At 39.3% G+C, this 18,407-nt stretch overlaps 1 protein-coding gene across 1 annotated transcript in view; it reads right to left on the minus strand.

Annotated features, from left to right (window-relative positions):
• Arhgap32 (Rho GTPase activating protein 32) overlaps positions 1 to 15,686 on the minus strand; it is a 296,976-nt gene extending 281,290 nt beyond the window's left edge. Inside the window, exon 1 of the mRNA XM_048796188.1 lies at positions 15,421 to 15,686. The gene's annotated coding sequence lies outside the window, so the exon portion shown is untranslated. The remainder of the gene's footprint in view (positions 1 to 15,420) is intronic.
• Between the last annotated feature and the right edge of the window lie 2,721 nt (positions 15,687 to 18,407).

Below are 18,407 nucleotides of genomic sequence, written 5' to 3' on the forward strand. Positions count from 1 at the left end.
CGCCAAGGCCTCGCCTGCTGTTGTCCCGGGAGCGCACGTGCGCTGCGGGGGGGTGGCGAAGGGCAAGCAGGAGCCCCTCTCGGAGTAGGGTAGGATGGGGTGGCGGAGCGAGCCGAGAACTGGACTGGCGATGAGATGCTGCCCCAGGGGTCGAATGTGGTCTTTTGCCTCGGCCTCTGCATCGTGCTGTCGTACAGAAATTAAAAACCTGCAGCACTAGCAACACCAGGAAAAGGCATCCTCGGAGACTACAGCAGTGGCTCCTCTCCACTCCCAGCTGACCCCAGAATACTGTCGCCTCACCGGGGAGGAGAGGGGGCGTTGCCGCAAGTGGAAGATCTTTGCCTTCACCCTCCCTTGCTCATTTGGGTGCGCAATCAACTCGCGCTGCTTATTATTTAGAATCCGGATGGAGAAATGCCTAAAAGTTCCCTTCAGTTGGTTTCTTCATTCAGAGTTATAGACCAGAAAATTGAAAGTGGCATATCTGATCCAGGGAGAGTAAAGACAAGAAAGGATGAAAGAGTAGCAAACCTGAAGGTGCATGGTTAAACTGAAAAGAGATTTTGGAAGCAAGTGAAGGAGCTTCCAGGAATCCCCTGCTTGGGATGACATTGCCCTTGGTTCTTGTTCCTTTTGTTCAGCCTCCAAAGACTGTGCAGCAGTTCCACCTGCAACGACCATCAGTGTGACAGAATGCAGGAAAGACATCTTGATATCCTACTGTTTTCCAATTTTGTTTTTCTTTTATATGTGTATACTTCAATCCTTATGACTCATTCTGTATCAAAATGTTGGGGGAGAAGAAGGGTGATTAACCTACATAATTTACTCTTATTCTCAAGCCTATTAATGCCAAATACTGCATCATCTAATGTCACTGCAGCGATTTGGGTCCACTCAGCATTTAGTCATTTCAATGGGAGTTGTTGAAAATAAAACATGGCCTTGACTACAATTAGCAAAATTTCAAGGGCATACATAAACCAGGATTTCACCACATTCTGGAGACAAATTCGGGAGTGAACATGAACAATAATCCTATTCTGCCAGTTTCAGCATAACTGAAATTTCTTTACAGAACAAGATTCTGCATGTTTTCTAGCACAGAACCAAAGAAACAGAATGAAAAGGTTTGCAGAGATACAAACAGATGGGAAAAATATAAAGAAGCCAACTTTCAATGAGTACATCTCAACCCTCTACTGAAAATAGATACATTTGGGATGCATAGTCTTTGTGATACTTCTTAAGAGATAGCGAAACACCAAGGTAAACAATGAAAACTAGAGAACTTCAAAGTAAAACCATAGTTTAAAATTATTTAAACTATGTTTAAAAATTATCTTTTATCAAATTGCAGCAGCAGCATGGGATTCACCCTTGGACCATAGAGTCATCTCTGCCTTAGAGGAACAAGTGTATATTTGGTAGCTTGCATCATTCCCAAGGTTTGGTGAACTTACATGCAAGTATCCTGTGATACTAAGAGGGGGTCTGTGTGGGAAAGAAAGTACATCATCATGGAAAACAAGTTCTGCCAAAGGCTGCAGTCTCTTGGCTACTCTCAGTTAAGATCATGATATTGCATTCTTTTTGGAATGCCTTCATTCATATCCTGAAGTTTTACATAAAATCCTGAAATTTAGCTGCAGCTACTGAATGTTAAATGGTTTGGGTTTGGGTGGTAGAGGTAATATATAAAAATCTAGAATTTCTGTGTCAGTCGACTTTCTATCACTATGAAAAAATACCTGAGATATTCAACTTGGGAGGAAAAAGAGTTATTTTGGCTCATTGTTCCCAAGGTCAGTTGACTCCATTGCTTTTGGAGGCAAGGTAGAGCACCATGGCGGGAAGCATGTGGTGAAGCAAAGCTGCTCATCTCATGGAGGTAACAAAAGACAAAAAGGAGAGAGAAGAAGGGGCTGGTGTCTAGATATCTCCTTCAAGGACAGACCCCCCTCACCTAACTTCATTCCACTAGGCCCCACCTCCTAAAGATTCCACCACCTCCCAATAGCACCACAGGCTGGGGAACAAGCCTTCAGCATATAAGACTTTTGGGGACACTTATGATCCAAACCATAATGATGTATACATTGGATGATACATATATTTTGCTTTAGATCCTAAAAACATTGTGGTAAATATCCCCCTGTTTATATTAGATCTAGTTCAGAGAAAGAACAAATGTATTGCACATGTGTTTTCCAAATGCCAGAGGTGTTTAAGCAAGTTCAAGGGTGTTGATACTACTTAATCTATTCTGAGCCAGCACTCCCTCTTCTGGGATAGAACTATCAAAATGTCCTATGAATCAGTACTTATTGCTGTTAAACCTGCATATAAACTCAAGGTTGTAATCGCTAGGCAACTCTGCAGCCATCTGACCTTGGTGTTTCAGATGTTTGTAATCAATTACCTCTGTCCTAATAACATCCTCAGTGATTAAATACATAAATCACAAAAATTGCAACATCCCCCAAAAAAGAAAACGTCTGTTCAACCATAAAATAATGTTAAATAACTGAATTTGCTGTTTATGGTTTGGTTTAATATTTACAAGGTGAGGGGGCAGGAAAGAGGGTAGACAGACTCCCCATCTCTCTGAAGGTGTTGGAGGCCTCAGGCTGGCCTCCTTTCTCAGCCTGGCACTGTCATCTTCCAGGAGGTGGCATCTGGACTCACTCTCCGCATCTCAGCTCTGTTGCGTTGCAGTCCCCTTTAGGCACTGAAGCAGCATCATGGTGCAGAAAAGTGGAGCCAGCCAGGAAGGAAGCTACACAAATGACTGCAACATTTACCTAACCTTGAGTTTCAGTGAGTCTGGGACTGAGCAAGAGAGATAGAAGAAGCTTATTTACATCCCCAAACTGAATGCCCAATAGCTGGCTTAAGAAAAATAAGTTGCTGAGAGTGGGCCAGGTTTAATCAAGAATTTTTCCAAAGTGACAACTGACATTGCTTTGCTTCCTGCATGCCCCTCTCCCTGCCCCCACAAAGGGGACAGCTTAATATTGCACCCCTATAAAATAGGACAACCAAAAAGGTTTTTGAAGAAAAATGCATGTTGTCTCTCTGTAGCATTCTCTTAGCTAATATCAATGTCCAAGGAATAGCCTCTCTAAACATTGAACCCTTTAAAACAACAACAGCAAAACTACTCTTGGACAGCATTTTAAGGAACATTAGTAGTCCTATTTGCCGCGATTTGACAAATCGGTCATGTGTTCATTGAAATGATAAACTTTCCATTTTCTTTCCTCTCCCATCACATTTTGGTTTATTAACTTCTATCACAATAATTTAGAACTTTTGGTTATTCTCTCATGAAGAGTTTGTTTCCATCTTTAAACTGTAATGTACCTATCTATATGCCTATTTTTGAATCCTTCAGCTCCTTTGTAGGCTCCTCCACTGGATCCTTCTCCTCTTCCAGAATTCTAAATGTTGACTGCCCAGGGGCTCTGACCTTGGGCCCTTCCTATTGTCTTTCTACATTCCCATCCTGCCAGAATCTCTTCCAGCCTAAGGCTTTAAATAGCTTCCACTCACTGATGTATGTATACTTTTAACCCCAACCTCTCCCCAGGGCTCCAGGCTCATATATCCAGCTGCCTCACTGACATTTCCACTTGGATAACTCAAACTTAATGTATCTAAAACAGAGCTCTTGACTGTCCATATTCAAAATAACCCCAAAATTGCTTCCTCCAAGTCTTGCCTATCTAATAACTAACTTGCCTCTTTCCACCATCATATTCATTTTGGCAGCAAATCCTTCCAGTTCTATCCTAAAAACTGAAACCAATACAAGCAGCATGCTTATAAACCCAGCTACTCAGGTGGCTGAGGCAGGAGGATCACAAGTTCAAGGCCAGCCTGGACACCTTAATGAGACGCTGTCTCAAAATAAAAATAAAAACGGCTAGGGAATGTAGCTCAGTGGTAACATGCTTGCCTAGTATGTGCTAGAATCTGGGTTCAGTCCCTAGTAAAGCCCTCTCCGCCGCCACCACATACACGTACACTCTCTCACCAAAACAAATAAACAAAAAACCCTGAACTCAATCTTTTCCCTACCTCTTAGCTATGCACACCACATCTCTCCCCATGATCACTCTCCTGTGTGACTGCAAAAGTCCCTAAGTGATCTCCCTGTTTCCAGTTGTTACTCTCTGTAGCCTATTCTCAACACCACCACTGAAGAATTTGTTTTTAAGACACTAGTGTGACAATATCATTCTCCCTGCTTAAAACCCTCTAGGATTCTAAGCTTTTAATCACACTGAAATAAAATCCAAAGTCCCTTCTGGTCTTTCCAGTCCCTTCAGTCCTACTCACTTCTTTAATCTTTATTCTCTTGCCATTCATTCTGCTCCACCCACAACCACCTCCTACCTTCCCTCAAATCTGCAAGGGGGACCTCACCCTCCAGTCTTTTAAACAAACCTTTTGACTGACTATAACAAAAATAGTTCTGCCTTCTCTGTCCATTTACTCTGCTTTTTTCTTCCCACAGCACTTATGACTATGGGATTAAGTTATGTAATCAATATTTATTATTTGTCTGTCTTAGTAAAATATAAGATCATTAAGGGCAGGAGCTTTGATTATTCCCCATTGTACCATAACATTGAATGAATGAATGAATGAATGAATGGTACTACCAGAATACAAAATTTATTTGCTCATTTCTTATCTGCTGTTTCGTATTGCTATGGATCTATCTTTATACTTATTACAAATGGGAATTTACTCCAAATCAAATCAAAACAAACTACACTGGACATCTAAGAAAATATCAAGATTTAGCAAAGAAAGGTATATATTAAATGGTTAATTTAATGCTTATAGGAAAGTCTTACCTTGCAATTAGACTTGATTTGTAGAAGTAAAGACCGAAAAATTAAAGTTAAATTATATGAAGTGCCTTCTCCTTCCTAAATGAAATAATCACCATGTTGTAAAGGAACATAGTAAATTTTAGGAAATGCAAAACTTCCCTTTCATGTTTTTTCTTGCCCCATCATGTAAACTTGCATAAGTCATAAGTGGTGTTTTCATCTGTAAAATGGGCTTTCTCTCTTTCTTCTTGAGTAAATATCATAAAGGTAGAATGATTTAATTATTATGAAAATGCTTTGGAAGAAATAAAATTTGGAAATTAACAGTGACTACTATCCCAATTTTTTTCTTTGTCTAGAATTTTGAGAAGCTACAAGAAATAAATATATTTTAAAATTTATCTAAACACTGCAAAAATCAGCATTTCTAAATCATTCAGCATCTCTAAAATTATCAGAAAAAAATTTAGGAAATTTAGGTAGCAAAGTACTACAGTGTGGACATGATTTGAGTGTGCCTCCCAATGTTTCATGTATTAGAATCTTGATTCCCAGTGTAAAAATGTAAAGAGGTGAGGTGATGGGACTTTTTTTTCTTTTTTTAATATTTATTTTTAGTTATAGGTGGATCCAATATCTTCATTTTATTTTTATGTGGTGCTGAGGATCAAACCCAGTGCCTCATGCATGGCAGGCAAGCGCTCTACCTCTGAGCCACAGCCCCAGCCCTTTTTTTTTTTTCCTTTAGATGAAGTCTCTCTATGTTGCCCAACCAGGCTGGTCTCAAGATTGTGAGCTCAAGTGAACCTCCTGCCTCAGCTTCCTAAGCAGCTGGAACTGCAAATATTAATCACCATAGCTGGCTACTGAGACATTTAAAGAAGCAAAGCCTAGGGAGAGTTAGTTAGGTCATTGGGGGTGCTATACTAGAAGGGATTAAAATAACTCTCATGGGAACCTGAGTTAGTCCTCTTAAACGCAAGTGATTATTAGAGAGTGAGCCTGCTCCAGGAGTGCTTAACCACTGAGTCACATCACCAACACTTTTTTATTTTTTATTTTGAGATAGAGTCTTGCTAAGTTGCTTAGGGCTATGCTAAGTTGCTAAAGCTGGCTTTGAACTGGCAATCCTCCTGCCTCATCCTCCTGAGCTTCTGTTTATAGGCATGCGCCACCACACCCTGGCTCTCCTGTTAGTATCCGCTCTAACCATGATGCCATCTGCCATCATATGATACAGCTGCAGGTGGGGTGCTAGAGACAGCACATGCTATTTGGACTTTTAGCCTCCAAAACTATGAGCTAAATAAACTTCTTTTTTTATAAATTACCCAGCCTCAGTTATTTCATTATATCAAAAGAAAACAAATTGTTATGTTTTGGATCTGGAATGTCCCCAGTACAGAAATTTCGGAGGTGAGGCTGTGGGAAAGTAATTGAATCATGATGGCTCTGACCTTATCAGTAGATCCATTGATGGACTCATAGCTGAATGAATATCAGGAGGTGGTAGAAACTGTAGGAGGTGGGAGGTGGTTGAAGGGAGTAGATCCTTAGGAGTATGCCCTTCGAATTGTATCTTGTTCCCAGTCTCTTCCTCCTTTTGTATTTCCTGGCTGCCATAAGCAGATATATTCCACCATGCCTTTTCATCATGATGTTTCTGCCTTTCTACAGGCATAAAAGCAATAGAGCCAGCTGACCATGGACTGAAACTGTAAGCCAAAATAAACCTTTTCTCCTTTAAGTAGTTATTCTCAAGTATTTTGTCACAGCAACAGAAAGCTAATTAACACACAGACAAAAAAAAAAAAGACAAAAAAACACACAAGACAACCTGTACAGTCATCTAAGTATATCATCTACTGTTTGAGGTTTTATATTCTGCAGCATCATGAGAATAACACACAATCCATTTTATAGTCAGATTTGAACTTTATCCAGAAAATGAAAGAAAAAGCATTAAAATGTAAATATTTGCATAAAAGATGAATTCTGCTTCTCCCCATCCCCATACTGAGGATTGAACCCAAGGGGTTCTACCACTGAGCTACAGCTACAGCATTTATTAGTTCTTATTTTGATACAGAGTCTTGCTAAATTGCTGAGGCTGGCCCTGAATCTGTAGTCCTTCTGCCTCAGCCTCGTAAGTGGCTGGGATTACAGCTCTGTGCTGTTGCAATTGGCTTAATTCTGCTTTTTCTTTTCCTTTTTTATTATTATTTTTTTTAGTTGTAGATGGACACAATATCTTTATTTTTATTTATTTATTTATTTATTTATTTATTTATTTATGTGGTATTGCAGATCAAACCCAGTGCCTCACACATGAGAGACAAGTACTCAACCACTGAGTTACAACCCCAGCCCCATTAATTCTGCTTCTTATCAAGCAAAATTATGTGGAGGTTCAAGAAAGCATTAATGTACAGAGTAAAATACATTTGTATAATTAGATCTTTAAGGAGCAGTAAATTGTCTGGAAAAGGAGTAGGGTATAGGAACTTTTTGAAACTCTATTCCCAGGAAGCATGCTACTTTATTTAGAATATGTGTTTAATTGAAGTGACTTGGAAGAAGCTAACTCTCTTATTGCTGGCTGTGATAGTCATGAGATGTTCTTACTGCTCATGAGAAAACAGACTCACACATACACACACCCTCACACATACACACACCCTCACACACACACATTTTACTGTAAACACATGGAATCCTCCACTCCTCTCTGAAAGCTGGCCTGAATCAGCACTCTACTCAGACACGTGGTGATGCTCCCAACCCCAAAGCCTTTTATTAGATCTAAAGAACTGAAGCCAGCGCTGAGGAAATGCATGGGAAAGTGACTTGGGAAAGCAAGAGATCAAAGAGAGGTCACTCAACTCTGGAGCTGCTGCTTTTCCAGAGTGCTCCCTGCAATTCCCCTCCCACGATTTTGTCTTTTATAGCTTCTAGTTTCCAGAATTTAATGTAGCTCAGAAAGTCTAAAACATCTGTGTTTTCCTGCTATATTCAAAATACGTACTGGCTGAGAATTTACCTATGTTTCTAACACTGAATGCAGCAGATATAAGGTTTCCCAGGCAACTTGAGAAGAACTGTGTAGAAAATCCTATATGGTATTTTATTAATTTTTTTTTGAAAAATCACGTGTACTTAGCTTGAGAAGTTATTTTGTATTTAACTTTAAGTATGGATGATCCCTGTATATACTGGGGGCTGGAGGTCATAATGTATCAAACAAAACAATAAAACTACCCTATCAAAAGATTATTCACCTGTTCCGCACTCAATTTTTCCTCTTATGTATTTCATGTTGAAAACAAACAGCATTACTCCTCAGAGTGATATAAAAAGCCAGTCTCAAGCAGAGCTGATAGCAAACTCAAACTTACTAGTTCATTCCTTCTTTCTCAGGTCATGGTCTAATTTAAAAATTATTTCTCTGAGCTGAGCACAGTGGCACAGGTCTGTAATCCCATCAATTTGGAGGCTGAGGCAGGACTATTACAAACTCGAGGCCAGCCCGGGTAACTTAGCAAGACCCTGTCTTGTAAAAAATAAAAAGGGTTGGGGATGTAGTTCAGTAGTAGGGTGCCCCTGAGCTCAATTTCTCAGTAGTCCTTGATGGATTTTTTTTAAAAAGCAAACAACACCCCCTTACTCATGGCAACATTATACAGTACTACTATAGAAGTAATAGAATTAAGCTGGTTTAAAAAATATAATTTAGTTAATTTAGAGTGCACTTCTGTGTACTTTTCAATAGAAGACCTAATGTTTCATCAAGTATAAGACTGTTGACTTTAACAAAAACTGAAACATGATTCAAAATCCAGCTAAAATTTGGTCTATGCTTTATGATAATAAAAGACATGTTACTTTTTTTTTTTTTTGGTAAATATATATTGATGGCTGGATAGCACAAACTGGATAAGAATATAACCAGGCAGAGTAGAGCACACCTATAATCTCAGCTGCCTGGGAGACTGAGGTAGGAGGATCACAAGTTCCAGGCCAGCCTCTACAACTTAGTGAGACAGTGTTTCAAAAAATAAAAAGGGCTGGAGATATAACTCATTGATAGAGTGCCCCTGAATTCAATCCCTGATGAAAGGAAGGAAAGGAGGAAAGAAGGAAATAGATCAGTAGTAGAATACCCCTGGATTCAAATCCCCAGTACCAAAAAAGAAAAAATAATGTTAACCGTGTGGTATAATTTGAATCTTAAGGGTCCCCCCAAAGACCCATGTGTTTAAAAAGTTTGGTCTCCTGTTTGGCACTATTCAGACATGGTGGAACCTTTAAGAAGTGGGGACAAGTGGGAGGTCCTTAGGTCATTGGGGATGTGCCTTGAAGGGTATAATGGGGCCTCAGCCCCTTCCTCTTCCTTTTGGTTCTTGGCCTTGAGGTGACTGGTTTTGTTCCACCACCCATTGTGGCTATGATGTGCTGTCATAGATCCAAAGTAACAAGACCAATTGATCATTGACTAGAACCTTTAAAAAAAGTATAAAGACAAAACAAACCTTTATAATTATCTTCATAATTTATCTCAGATAGTGGATATAAATGGAAAGCTGATCAACACACCATACATTCTAATACATGGAAGGAGACAATCCCTCAAAAGAGAACATTCCCTTTGTACTCCCTTTCTTCCCCTAGAGGGAAGAAAACAAATGGTCTTGTGTTAACATTTTCACCTGCTGCGGTTGGCCCTAACTCTTCCCATGACTTACAAGAAAACAACATGGAAGATGAATTCATATTCAAATTCAGCAACTAAAGATACGCTCTGGTGCATTGATTAGGCAAAACACTGGCATATCAAATGCTCAGTTCTTATTGGTGTTCGAAAGGCAGCTAAACTTGAGTAAGAGGGCCATTTTCCCATCCCAAACATTGCACTAGCTCTGTTTCTGGGCTGGCTCTCACATCCCACACCTCCCTAATCCTGGTAGAGTTTCTTGAGACACATTAAAAACCTCTTTGGCGTTTTTATTGGAAATGCTGGAGATCGAACCTAGGGCGTCACACATGCTAAGCAAGTGCATTACCACCAAGCTACATCCTCAGCTCAGAAGAATCCTTCTTAATTAAATTTTCATCTGCCTGGTACCACACAGATGATACCATACCAGCTGAAGGCAGGGCAAAGAAAAGTGAACAGGAATGTACCTCTGGTTTTCAATGCCTACAGTTTAAGAGAGATGAAATCAGCAAAGACTAATCTATGGGGCATACAGACATCAAACAGCTGTGCAAACATTGGACAGATGCATAAATTAAATACAAAAGTAAATAAAGTATTTTCGTTATGTAAAAGTCATGCAGCTGCTGTTATTATTCTCTACTAAGGCTCAGGAGGGAAGGAGGGACATTAAGCTAAACAGATTGTATTTTTCTGTTGGAGATGGTGTCAGCAGGAAAGAGCAGAAAGGTCACACATGGCTCCAGGAACAAAGACAAACTGTTACATAAACCGTTGTCTGCTGGTGCACAACCTCTAAACTTGGTCTTCAGAATGAACTGACTTTGTCTCTCAGAAATAACTTCTATATATTGGGCTATGTTTCTAAGAATCTGTGTCAGTAACTAATTTTAAAGTGTCATAGATGGCCCCAGCGACCAGCAACAGCAGGAACCCAGTGAAGTGACCTGAGAGATGCCAGGAGAACTGTCATATGTCAAAGAATAGCTTGATAGTCTACATGTTCCCAGGATGAAATAAAAAGAACTACAAAACCTACTCCACTGGATACTTGCTGATAGCCTGGCACTATGGAAATGTCCTCAGTCTTCCTTATGGCAAACTCAGGATGCAGGACAGGTTTTATTTAGCCTAGTTTCCCATATTCAACTCCTGAAACACAGGATGCATGAATGATTGATGAATTACTAAGCTGCTCATGAATCTCTCCTTACTTTAGGAGGTGGAAGAGAGGATGGCTTTCTGTTTATTTTATATGAAAATTTTTTTCCTCAGAAATGTATGTAGTTTTCTATAGAATACATATATTATACCATTTGGAAACCAGTAAAGATTTTAAAAAGAGAACTGGGAATGGTGACATGCCTGTAATTCCAGCAACTTGGGAGACTGAGGCAGGAGGACCACAAGTGTGAGGCCAGCCTCAACAATTTAGCAAGACCCTTACCAACTTACTGAGACCATGTCTCAAAATAAAAATAAAAAGGGCTGGGAATGTGACTGAGTGGTTAAGTGCCCCGGGTTCAATCCCTGATATGTGTAAATAAGTAAGTGAATAAATAAATAATATTTAAAAAGAGATAAAACAATAAAAGCTCCTCATTAAAAAATTAGAAAAGGCATGTATATAGAAAAACCCATAATCAAAATTCAGAGATAATTACTATCAATATTTTGGTACATATCTGTATACATTTTATATTTTAACAGCCAACACAATCATATTGAAAATAATGTGTGGGCTGGGGTTGTGGCTCAGTGGTAGAGTGCTTGCCTAGCATGTCCAAGGCACTGGGTTCATTCTTCAGCACCACGTAAAAATAAATAAAATAAAGTGTCCAACTACAACTAAAATATATATTTAAAATAATAACAATAATAATGTGTGCAATCTACTTTTTCCCTTAATATATTTAGCTTTTCATGTCAATACATATTTATCCATGACATCATTTTTATATAATCATATGTCATAACATAATTTTTCTTTTCTTTCTCTGTTTTAGGCACTTAGGATAGAATCCAGGCCCTCACACATGCTAGGCTATACTTTAATAGTCCTATGGGGCTAGAGACATATCGCAGTGGTAAAGTGCCAGTATGCCAGGCACTGAATTCAATCCCCAATACTCTATGGCAATGGCTGGTAGATCATCTTTTTGCTAAAGGTATGTGCACATTAAAGACTTCTGAGAATCAGAATACTTTCCTCAGGCTGGGGATATAGCAGTGGTAGAGCATTTGCCTAATATTCACAGGGTTTAATCTCCAAACCCACAAAACAAAATAAATTTCCTTCATCTATTGGATGATAACCTAGATTCTTAGCACATCAGCCATTTAGCTTAAGAATTTTGTTTAGTTAAAAAGTGAGAGTTGGGCTGGGGATATAGCTCAGTTGGTAGAGTGCTTGCTTTGCACGCACAAGGCACTGAGTTCGATCCTCAACACCACATAAAAATAAATAAATAAAATAAGGATTTATTAAAAAAAAAGTGAGAGCTCAGAAGAGATGTGTCTTAAAAACTTCTCTGGCACTTATTTCCCATTTTCCCTTTGGAAGTCAAAGGAGGGTCTCACAGACTGATCTGATGCTCAGGCCTAATCCCTGGGTATTGGCTGGTCAAACCAGAAAAGTTCCAACGTTCACACATGTTTTTGTAGGACTGTTATGTTATACTTTTATAATTGACTAAAATTCTTGAGCAGTTGGGAACACAGTTAATGCTGTCTGGTACTAATTACTGCCTAAATTCAGTTTATTATAGGAAACGGGTTCAGTTCTCAGCATATTCCTTCAGGACCTGGTCCAAATATTCATTAATCTTACTCAAAATACACATTGTATTTGTTTAGTTTTCTGTAAATATACATCTATTTATATCATATTTTATCTTCCTGACTGTATGGTCATTGATTTAACCATATTGACACCTCAATTTTTTGCTTCCAAGCAATATAACTATGATGAATTGTCCCCAGAATTCAGAGTTGGTACACTGTAATCCCCATAGAGAGGGAATAGCTCTTTTCATCTACAAATTCAGGACTTGGTTCAACTCAACAAATATGTCTCTGAGCTTTGTTATTAGAGTACACCAGTTACGCTATGAAAAACAGAGCCTAGAAGAAATAAAGTTTCCTGTTTCTATGCAGCGAGTGTGTGTGTGTGTGTGTGTGTGTGTGTGTGTGTGAGAGAGAGAGAGAGAGAGAGAGAGAGAGTTATTTTTCTCAAGAACTGGTACCCATCTCCAGGGACTGAAGGGCAGCAATGTCAAGGGCTACCAGGTACTTAAAAGTGCTAATTGTACCCAGGCAAGGTAATCCCAGCGGCTCGGGAGACTGAGGCAGGAGGATCATGAGTTCAAAGCCAGCCTTAGCAATTTAGCAAGTCCCTAAACAATTTAGAGAGATTTGACTCTAAATAAAATACAAAAAAGGGCTAAAGCTGTGGCTCAGTGATTAAGTTCCCCTGGGTTTAATCCCCAGTACACCTCCCAACCCCTCCACCCCCGCCAAAAGTGCTAATTGCACTTTTACTAAAGTTGGTTTCCACCAGAGACTCATCGAGAGCAACCTTGGGGAAATGATTGAATACTCTCATTTCTCCAATCTCACACCTGAATACCAAGGACAATACTATTTTCTAACTCCTTCCATTACTAAGGTGTAAGAGTGAATAAGTTTACGTTGTTATTTGGGCTACCTTTTATATCACTTATATGTTCACTCAACCATTAAGGAGTGTTAGCTATGCTAGAGATGTCTCCTTTCAATACTGCTCTCCTGGGGACAGTACCCAATTACTGAAAATTAACAAATATGAGAAAGGGGAGGGGGGGAGAGAGAGCACACACAACCACCCACTCACACATATTTAGCATTTCAAGTGTTGAGCAATTAATAACCAACTCCTTGAGCTGGAAACTGTCATGTTCACAAGGCTGTTTTAATTGTTCTTTGCACACCTTACTGAGCCTAACTTCTTTCCAGAAAAGGTTCACACAAACCCACTTTCCAGCCTTGAGAGGCAAAGGAGTGGAATGCAGTTTAAAAGCAAGTATAAAGGCTTTCATAAAATGGAGTGAGGACTTAAGGGTCTCATCAGGAGGCCAGTATTTTCAAGCAAATACCCTAATTGTTTTCTGTTTCTTTGCATGTGTCTGTTCACAGAGAATTTGGGTTTCCAAAGCAGTTTGTCAGGGTCCCTTTCCTGGCAAGGGATTGGGAACCTTATCACTACCACTGGGAGAATGAGAGTTTCACAGGAAATGGGAGGAATGAGGAAGAATCTTCTGTTTGCTTTTTTTCTTTTTCTTTTTGGCACTGGAAATTGAATCCAGAGAGGATTTACCACCGAGCTACATCCCCAACCCTTTTTATGTACTTATTTTGAGACAGGGTCTTGTTAAATTGCCCAGGCTGGCTTTGAACTTTCAATGCTCCTGCCACAGCCTCCCAAATAGCTGGGATTACCATCACATTAGCTAGGAAGAGTCTTTTAGAGAGAATTGTAGGTAGTGTCAAAATAAAGACAGCATGCACATTAAAAAGAGGTGAAGATCATGAGCCAGCAAACAGAGCCTGAAGAGGCCACCAAGTTGAAGAAGGCTGAGTAAGTGAAAGCCAGAGAACAGAGACAAGGAGAACACCGCAGGGAGCAGTCCAGAACAACAGGGAAGATCTTCCTGGGCAAATATTCAGGACAAGGGCTCATCACAGCTGGCTCTTCCTTGCTTATAAAACAGAGTGTGTGGGAAAACTGGCTATTGAAGGGTTAAGGAGGAACAGAGAGGTAAGGTATAAACTAGGCTGATTTGCAGCTTTCTGACAACTAGGCATGGACCAAAGGAAATGTTCCACAAAATACAATTGTTCACATACATGGAACATTCACTTTGTTCCATACTAAGCCGCTCACATTAATTATAAATATGTCACTTAATATTTGCAACAATAGTTTCAAGTAGGTATAATTATCCCTGCTTTCCAGCCCAGAGAGCTGAGACAAAGGTTGAATTAATTTGCCTGATATCACACAGGAATCTGCAACACTATGGTTTAAACTTAGATCTCTGTGCCTTCAAAGCCCCAGGTCTTCTCCAGGTTAAAAGAATTAGATACATTCCTTCTCCTTCCCCGATATTCTGATTCCGTAGTTTTGGGGTGGGGCCTGGGGGTTTGCATTTAAAGATGTGGTTCCTGGTGATACCAGTAGTACTGCTTAGATACTGGTGCCAGGCAGCATGCACATCAGCGAAGATGAGAAACAAGCAATTGGAAAAGAGAGTAGAAGTAAAATTATAGGGAAAAAATGTAGGATTTGCCATCAAAATCAGACCTGGGGGTTGGGGGTGTAGCTCAGTGGCAGAGAATTTGCCTAGCATACGGGGTTTCATACCCAGCATCACAAAAATTTTTTTAAAAATAATATTTATAGACCTGATAACTTATTATAATCCTGATAGTCTACTTATTTTTCCCCAAAAATATCTGTTCAGAAACAGTCAAAAGTTAATCCATCCAAGACCTAGAAGAATCCAGCTCCCTTACCCACACAGATTCTATTCCTGTTCAATCCTGGATAAGAGTTAAAGACTAATCCCTCCTAAACATCCCTGGGAATGTATTCTGGGGACAGGTATATTAGAAGTGGTCATTTCTCAGCTGTGAGAATCCCATTTCTAACTAGAGTTGAGAGTTAAGGACCTGCCTTTCCAGCTACTCCAAAAGACAACTCTTAAACAAAGGAACCAGTTCTCACAATTTCCCACCAAACAAAGCATACTGATTTAAAAAAATATCACTGCTAAATTCCCAACATCATTATCATGCATGAATCGGCATTTTTCTTACTTTTGGTTAAACTCTTAAATTCCTGGAATCCAGCTTCAGGAGAGAAATCCGTCTTGCTCAGGATGTTTCCTTGTCTTCCAGGATCCCAATTTTGGGGCTAACAGATTTTCACCTAGATTTCCTTAAAATAGTGGGAGACCCGATTCCAGGAAAAGCACAGGAGGCTGGAACTAGTTGCTTTGCAATTTCATTTCTCCAAATGGGAGCACAGGGGCCATTTGAAAAACTGATAATCTACATCAGCTGGAAATGTTCTTGTTCATTTCCTCTTACACTTTCCTAAGTCTTCTCTGCACTTTCTTTGCTGCTCTTCCACTCCAGTTTGTTTGTAAGCGCCTTTGTGGCCTCCACTGCAGGCCTTGGGCCAAGGCAAAAAATGGATTCTTTTCATCTATTCAAGTGTGATCTGGGGCAGACAAGCCTGCTCCACAGGCAAGAGGCACAGAAAAGTATTCTGTATTCAGCTTTCAGCTCCACACTGTCTATGGTGGGGGCCCTGCCCTTGGCAAGTCCAAAACAAGTGACCAGGGCCATTTGGCAGGAACAGAAATGCTGCTTGTTTGGCCCCTTCCCTTTACCTGGACAGCCACAGCATACTGGTGGGAAGTGCTGCAGGAGAGGGGCATCCTGTCCAACCATCTCCTCCAAGTTCACTTCGAACTTTAAAAAACATCTTTCACCCCTCAAACAGTAGTTTTTGTTTTTTTGTTTTGAGATGCCAGGTAAATTCAGAAAACATTAACAGTTGCTATCTGTGGAAAGATTAGCATAATGATAACTAAACAACACATTAGTCTTAAACAGAATTTCCTTTCTGCCTTCAATAGGAGAGAAAGCCAGGCTTCAGGTATATTGGCAGAAGGGAAATGAGTGACAAGACAGGTTGCACTAATGATAACTTCCCTATGTGTTGAATTTGTGCTTTTGCTCTAAAGGCTTTTCATGAATTTCACCTTTTCACTTTTTTTTTCATATTCTGAAGTGCTGAGGTTTAGAACCCAGGACCTCCTGCATGCCAGCAAATACTTTACCACCAAGCCACACCCCCAAGCCCTCACAGAACATGAATTATGATAATGTAGTGCAAAAAAAAAATGATGCTTACCATTGCCTGATTCTTCAACACTGTTCTAAAGGTGTTTCATGAAGATAAGAACTATAAATATTGCCAAAAGGGCAGCAAAATTATCTTCATTGGGCTATAAAATTATTGTATATCTGCAATAAAATTTTTAAACTATTACAACATGTACACACAGAAAAATGAGAAAGTAAATCCCATCTATGTATGATATATAAAAGTGCATAAATGCACTCTACTGTCACATATAACTAATTAAATAAAAAAATTAAAAAGGGGGGCTGGGGCTGGGGCTCAGTGGTAGAGCACTTGCCTAGCATGTGTGAGGCACTTGGTTCAATTCTCAGCACCATGTATAAGTAAATGAATAAAATACAGGTTCATCAATATCTAAAAAAAATTAAAAAGGTTAAAAAAAAGGAAGAATATGAGAATTCAGTAAGATGGTAGACTATAGAATAAATGTACACCCCCAAAAACCTTTCTTATATTCTAAAAAAATGACCAGTTAGAAAATAAAATTAAAACAATTTCCATTAACAATAACAAAAAATATAAACTAGCCAAGAACGAGCTGAACAAAAAATATGCAGTATCCAAATGAAGGAAACTATAAAATTCTTTGGAAAGGTGGGAGGAGACTACTTCCTGGGTAGTAATCTCAGTATGGTAAGAATGTAAATTCTTCTCCAAATGAATCGAAAATTGGCAAAAATTCCAACCAAAATTCCAATAAGATATTTTTTGGATGTAGTACTAGAAGGAAAAAAATGTGGCTTAAAGGGTGATTTTCAAAAAGGTAACACCATGACTATGCAGCGAATATTAAAGAAGCCCACATAAATACATGCCTACAATCCCAGCTGCCTGTGAAGCTAAGGCAGGAGGATTGCAAGTTCAAGGCCAGCCTGAGCAACTTAGCAAGGCCCAGTCTCAAAATAAAAAAGTAAAAAAGGGCTGGCGATATAGCACAATGGTGGAGTCCCACTGGGTTTAATCCTCAGTACCACACACACTGAAAAAAAAAGGACCACATGTCAAAGATTATATTTAACTCATTAATTTAAACAATAGATGTTATGACTGTCTCAGAAAGCATTTCAAAAATTCAGTATATATAATCAATCTAACAAGAAATGTCAATGTAAATTGCCAAGTTCGATTTTTTTAAAAGCTGACTTATGCCCAACAAGGCCATAAATGTTTGAGATGATCTGGTTCAATAACAGAAATTATTTACATCTCTAACAACCCCAGATTTACAACTTAAGAAGTAATGTCACTAAGTCTGGTACCTTAAATCAATAATAAGTATATTTCCCCTAAAGTCTAAAGTGGTCCCATATAGCATTTAAAAGGAAGTGCCACCCACTTTTGTCTTTTTTCTAGGAGTTGGATAATTTTCTGAAAATTCTAAAGTTAATTGAAAAAATAAACTTGTGGGTAACAGGATAAAAACAAAATAAAACAGAAAGGAAGGGCAGTTTGCTTTATATTTAAACAAGGCATAAAATAAACAGGAGGCATGACTTACCTTCCTAGGGAGATCAGTGACAGTGACATCCATTTCTACCAGCTGTCCTTGCTTCAAAGCCTGGTCAATGCATGCTTCCTTGAGCCCCTCCCCTTCCTCCCTCCCCCTCTCTCTCTTTCTCTCTGCCTCCGAATTGCTGAGTGGCTCTCCTTTTTGCCCCTTCCAGTACACCCAGCCCAAACCTTTCCAATCCAACCACCACTAAAGTTCTAACAATGCTTATCCTTTGATTCCCATTTGGCCCAGTTCTTTGACTTTATTTGCTATCTGCCAGAACCCTGAAGTTGGGGACGAGTGAATGACATTTCTTACAGGGATCATGATGCTTGTAGTTGTCTTTCTCATCCAAGTGATACTTTTATTTTGGAGGAT

This window comes from Marmota marmota, unplaced genomic scaffold (genome assembly GCF_001458135.2).
Source record: "Marmota marmota marmota unplaced genomic scaffold, marMar, whole genome shotgun sequence".
NCBI lineage: Eukaryota > Metazoa > Chordata > Mammalia > Rodentia > Sciuridae > Marmota > Marmota marmota.